At 36.1% G+C, this 6,345-nt stretch overlaps 1 pseudogene; it reads left to right on the forward strand.

Annotated features, from left to right (window-relative positions):
- The window catches only part of LOC138020566 (uncharacterized), a 6,280-nt pseudogene extending 353 nt beyond the window's left edge, over window positions 1-5,927 (forward strand).
- Window positions 5,928-6,345: the final 418 nt, after the last annotated feature.

A 6,345-nucleotide genomic window follows, 5' to 3' on the forward strand; every position in this document is an offset into this window, starting at 1 on the left:
TCTGAAATATGATTTTGAAGGTTGGGAGGCGATGGAGTAGGATCCAAGTAATGTTTTTGATGACCTTTAACCATAATGTCCCCCTTTAGATTGACCTAGCCCACTTATGAAAACAAAAGGAGAATTTGAGTTTTTCAAGTACACTTCTTTGGTTGTGCTCACTCAACATTGAGAAAGAGGATTTTCAAGATGGGCCATGTTTTTAAAAAAACTTCCTTCAATGAGTTACTGTTCATGTTTACGAGCTGTATTATATAGCATACTGTATATTTTCATAATAAAAAATTAAAAGTTATCTTTTCAGCTGGTTGCAGTCCTGTGAAATTAAACTTGTCAATAAACGTTCTTGGTGATTCACTAGTAGAAGCGTTTTGGATTTTATATGTTGCTGGGTTTGTTAAGACGCAAAGAACAGACTCCTAGCAGTTGCTATTTGATCATTTGAGTGGAAAAGTATTGGTGGTACTTTAAATGTTTCACCGATAATACAGCAAGGAATGAGGAAGTGTTCACACACTTAGCAAAACCTAAGAAGCCTTGGATAATTTGATCAAAAACCAACTCCGAGTGTCTCAACAAAATTTAGTGAAACCTGTACATAGTGGGCATCATTTATCTAGCACACACCTCTCTTACATGTAAGCAGTCAATAGTAAAGTGTTCTGTGTGTCTGCCAAGTGCATTGACCTTATACTTTATAATACACTCAACAAAAAATATCAAGTCTGTAATTGGTTAGTGACAATTTGTCACTAACCAATTACAGGCTTGATATTTTAATTATTGTTAGTATTATCAATGCGTTAATGACTTAGAGTACAAATGGAGTTTATAGAGTGCAAGATGAAAACTGCCATGGAAATGAGGGATGCTCGTGCACAGAAGCAAGACAGTTGCATTTTGAATTATTTTTTTATTTAGTTGAGAATATCACACACAAAAATTCACATGAACTACTTGTGCAATGTGTGATATATGGTCACTCAATGTTTTTCAATTTCTAAAAGTCCACCTTCCTGTGGCTCGTGCAATTTTGAGAACTTTCAAAACATCACTTGTGCCCATGTGTAATGAATTGCACTTGTGTTCATATGATTTTCTATACTTATTTGCCTGTTTAGTCTGCTTTCCCAATTGAGACCATGTGATGATACTTTACCAATATATCTCTTTCAATCTTGAATGTCTTTGTGTCATTACAGATGTAATTAACCCAATAATTGACAAAAGAGTAAACCTTGAAGGATCTGAAATAAGGCTACAAAATCAATCAATAAATGAGGTGTATAACTGTGATTTGTAACTGTAATGTTAAGCATACATGTATAAAAACTCTGGAAAGAATGGAAGTTCATCTAAACAAAAATGTTTACCATTACGTCAATTTGAAAAATGGAGTTCCACATTGTTCCTTATTCTGACTAGCCAGACAAGTACATTTACAAAGGAAACTGAAAGTTTTACCTGAACTCTTCATCTGGATAGGGTTATTTTCCAACTAGTTCTCATCATCTTCCCAGAACTTTTTTTGCAGTTATGCCTAGTTCAAATTTTGCAATTTACATTTGCTAAATCTATTGCCATTGCGAAATACTTTGTTGAAACTCATTACCCTTAGATTCTGTACATGTCAAGCTTGATGTTTGAAATAGGCATTGCTCAGTTGCTGTGTCCTGGAGAAATCAACACTAATCACTTATGAGAAAAATTGCAAAAGTAAATACAATAAAATCCTCCATTTAGGGACGGACAATTTCATTTCTGTGGGGGGCGTGGGTTGGCAGTTTCCTCTGAGTATGAATTTTTCTTAAGCTTCAATATTTGCATGAATTTGTTTTCCCAGTTTGGCTTTGCAGGAATTTTTTTCTCTTAAATTTCTCGAACAAGAATTTTTTTTTCGGTTATTGTTCAACACCCCCACCCCCCCTCATAAAAAAAAAAACAAAAAACAAAAACTAATGGTCTGTCCCATGTTCATTGGGCATCACATTATATAACTACAACAATGGAAATCATGTTGAGAATGTGCTACAGCTATATTGTTGACTGCACTCATTATTGCCATTTCGGTATATCTTTGAGAATAGAGTTCATCACCCCTTAGCTGCTGTGTCATTTCATGGAAACAATATTCGCATGTGTTTAAGTGAGGGGAGTAAGGTGGCTGAAATAGAAGGGTCACACTCCTCATTTCCAACATTTGTCTAAGAGTGCGTTCTGTTATGCGACCATGATGGAAACAGCAATTGTCCATTACAACCACATTTCCATACATAAACACTGGTAGGCCGTTCAGTCTCATGCAGTCAATTGCATAGTTAAAAAAGGAAATCAATGCTGCACCGTTGGATGCTCAAGGAATTATATTGTAATGGTCAACACCGAAAATACTAGGTAATAAGTTCACTGTGTATGTCGCATTCGAAGCATACCTCTGAACTTCAAGTGCTTTGCTTCCCCTGTAACTGTGCCCATACGAACGATTTGAGGTGGTTTTAATTACTGATGCTTCGTCAAAAAAATGAAGGCCAGTTGGATCAACGTGGCTTGTTATAGCAAGATATTCCTCAACTTTGTCTGTCTTAGAAGATATTCCGACGGAATTTCAGTCCGTAAACTTTTGTTGATTGTCGATAGACAGTAAATTATACTGAGTGCAGATACCTTCCAAAAGAAGTCTTTCTTGTATTTCTGCCGAATAAATGCTGGGTTTTTGTAACTTCCATATTTCAATGACTTCTAAAATATCGTCTCGCATCACCCTTACTTTGCTCCCGCCAGTTGCAAAGGGAGTTACCGTTCCATAAGTCCTAAAAGGGTCCAAAATGTTTCTAAGACCTCTCCCAGTTATCTTCAAATCTTTCGAAATTTGCTCTATTTGGCATCCTTCAGTGTATAAATGAACAATTTCTTCCCTTACAGGAAGAGAAAGCGGTTTTCCTGGCTGGTTAACACCTCCGAGTACATTTCTTGTGGCCATCTTTTCTGCCTTGTGAAATTGGCGCCTCCTTCCAATTAAGAGTTTGTTTTGTCAAATACTCCAATCAATATTCGGTATTTCAAATGAGGTCGGGCTCAGGCTATGGTCGAATGATTTCAATATTCCATTTAAATTTCGAAATTCAAGATTGCAATTGGTTTCTGAGTAATGAAATCGATTCTTCAGTCATAAGCGGAACGTTTTGAGTATTTTGACCGTAAATTACCTAACTCATGTAATCAGGTCCCTAATAATTTACATTATCTCTTTTTAGTTTTTGCTGCTGGTTATGGGTATTAGTGCTGCAAACACTACATATGCTTGCTTGTGGTGCAAAGTTCATAAAAAAGACAGGTATCATCTGAGTATGACCTAAAGGCTTTGGACTAAACTATAGTTGTTATAAAGATTAAATTGAAATGCATTTATAGAGTTCCACACTTCACTAATTGTCCATGGCAATTTACAACACTTTTAATTAGATTTAAAAACTCCATCATTCAGTACAATTCAGGCCAATGATAACATTATAAATCAAATTCACATAAATTCTTAAAAATATAAGTTGAGTTAATTTTAACTGAAAGAAGTTTTAATGTGGCAACTAACATCTTAATTTTGTATTCTGTTGCTCACGTCTGAAGTATGAATTAATATTATGCAATTTTTTTTTTAAGGGGAGACATGACCAAGCCTGACAACTTCTGTGACAGCTGCCCTCTCAGAAGGACATTGGAAGAACTGTAAGAATTTGCATTAAAGTCAAAGGGAGAGAACTACTGCTGCATTCACCAACCTCTCCTTAACATCCCACTGGATCAAATCATTTTGGATGAGTTACATTTAATGTTGCCAGTTACAGATGTCTTGATTGGAAATATAATAGAAGATGCAATGACGTGCAATGATGAAGAGAGTCATCTCACAGGGAACAAAAGGGTACATCTTGACGAGCTAATAGAAGCCATCAATAGCTGCGGTGTATCCTTTTCAGTCTGGGAAAAGTGAAATGCAGATGGAAAGGTTCTGGGACCTGGGATTTGACAAGCCTAATGGGAGATGAAAGGAAAACCCTGCTAAAAAACCTTCCCGGAAAAGTAGAACCACTTCTACAGCAGGACACAGCCAGAATTGTAGAAGGTACCTGTACATCAATATTATTTATACCTAATAGTACACTGCAATAATGTTGTAAATGACTGACATTCAAGAAAATTACTATGCAATTCACAGGTGGCTTTGTGGATGCTTATTTTGATTTTTTCTATGTCATGTAATGTGTACATTTTGCAGGGATTTGCAGATATGTACTTCGGCTTCATCTCATCTTTTGAGCCAACAAATGTAGGGCAATATCGCAAAAGGTAAGCCACAGAAAAAAAATAATAAATCATTGAACTGGTTGCTTCCCCAAAACTGACACGTGTACAAAGAAAACACTGCACTTTACGAATTTCATTTCTTTTAGATGAAAGCATGAATTGACACGTTCTCCGACCTGGGGCATAAGAGGACTGGATATGCCAGAGAACGTGAAAAAGAGAAAACGAAAAAAGGGGATAAAATAAAAAGAAATGTTATGATAAACGATCTTTCTGAAGGAGGACTTAAAATGATTGATATAGAGTCTTTTAATAAACCTCTTAAATCATCTTGGATTAAAAAATATCTTGATCCCGAAATAGTAGTAGCAGGAAGTCTCTTTTTGATTTAGAACTTCAGTCACATGGAGGAAAGACGATATTTTTAGGAAACCTTACTAGGAAGGACGCGTGATGTTTCATTGAAGTCTCAGACCCTTTCATCAAAGAAATTCTTGAAATTTGGTGTGAAGCCCCCTTCACCGAAAACTTGACATCCAAAGCACAGTTTTTATCTTCACCTCTATGGTATAACTCACACATAAAAATTGGAAATAGACCCGTTTTTTTCAAAGACTGGTCCCATAAAGGTATAACCGAAGTTAACCACATCCTAAATTATTCCTTTGAGTTTTTCAAGACAAATATAACCTTCAAGTTACTCCCTTAAGTTATTACGGAATAATTTCGGGAACTAATTCTCTCCGTAGGCAAAGTGAAAGGACTAATGTTAGTTATGAGAGCTTCCTTTCAAAACCTAATAAGTAGTTTCTTCGAAATACATTTTAAGATAAAAACTAGCGATAAAATTTTCCGACGTTTCGATCTCGCTGAGATCATTTTCAAGTTTGAAAAAAAGTGAATAAAACTTTGCCTATAAGAAGTAAAATCACACGTGAGAATATTAAAAGCGATAAAAATGTGGAAACATGTACTAAGCGTTACAAAAGGTAAGTGATAAAAATTAAAAAAGGCTAGATAACAATAGGACAAAAGCTTTACAAAAGAATATATGAAATACTCCGAGCTATAAAAATAACTTTGCACGGATGGAGTCAGACTGCGTGTTCAAAGTTGGCTTTAGTTCTTTTATAAAAAGCATCTCATAAATTAAGCAGTCAAATTTGCTCTGGCACTTCCGTAAGATCTTGAAACTACGAGATATGTCCCTTGGGTCCCTCCCATGTTGATCTCTGACGTGTTTCCCGATGGCAGATCCCTTATGTTCTTCAATGCGTTGATACAGGTGTCGGCATGTGTAGCCGACATAATCCGCATCGCACAGATCACACTTGAAATGGTAAACAACACATTGTTGGTTAACAATAGGGGGTTTGCTTTCTTTTGGCTTGATGTTAGATCCGATCTTTCGGCTTGTGTACACGGGATGGATATCTTTTCCGATTTTGTGACTTAATTCTCCAAGTTGTCTTCGCACAGAATTCGCTGATCTCTGGTCCTTAAATGGTAATATTATTCTCACAGGTGCTTTCTTATCGTCACAGGTCTGTTTGGATCTTACATCCCCTGAAACTTTTGCAGTAACAAAATCTCTGATTGCTGATTGTAAGAGTGGGACTGGATAATGAAGCCGAGAGAAAGTCTCCTTGAGACGTTCACATTCTAGATGGAACAGTTGCCAGCTCGAAGAGAGCTTAAAAGCACGATTCAGCATTGTTTTTAGCAGTGACTGTTTATATCGCACATCGACATGACTTTGATAATGTAGTAATAATCCAGTATCTGTTGGCTTTCCTTTCAAAATTTCTAAAAAACTCAAAACCCTCTAGACTGATTTACAAGAAGTTTGTATCAATAAAAAGTGAGCTACCAACTCTAAGTCAAGAAAAATGGCACAAAGAAATTTTTCTGGAACCCGGTCGCAAAGTCAACTGGAAAGCAGCCTATGTCTTGGCCTTTACATGTACCAAGAGTTCAAAACTCATTGTTTTGAATTTTAAATTCCTACATCGACGACTTTCAACTAATAGTTTTCTTAAGAAA

Source organism: Montipora capricornis, chromosome 10 (genome assembly GCF_036669925.1).
Source record: "Montipora capricornis isolate CH-2021 chromosome 10, ASM3666992v2, whole genome shotgun sequence".
Classification (NCBI taxonomy): Eukaryota; Metazoa; Cnidaria; class Anthozoa; order Scleractinia; family Acroporidae; genus Montipora; species Montipora capricornis.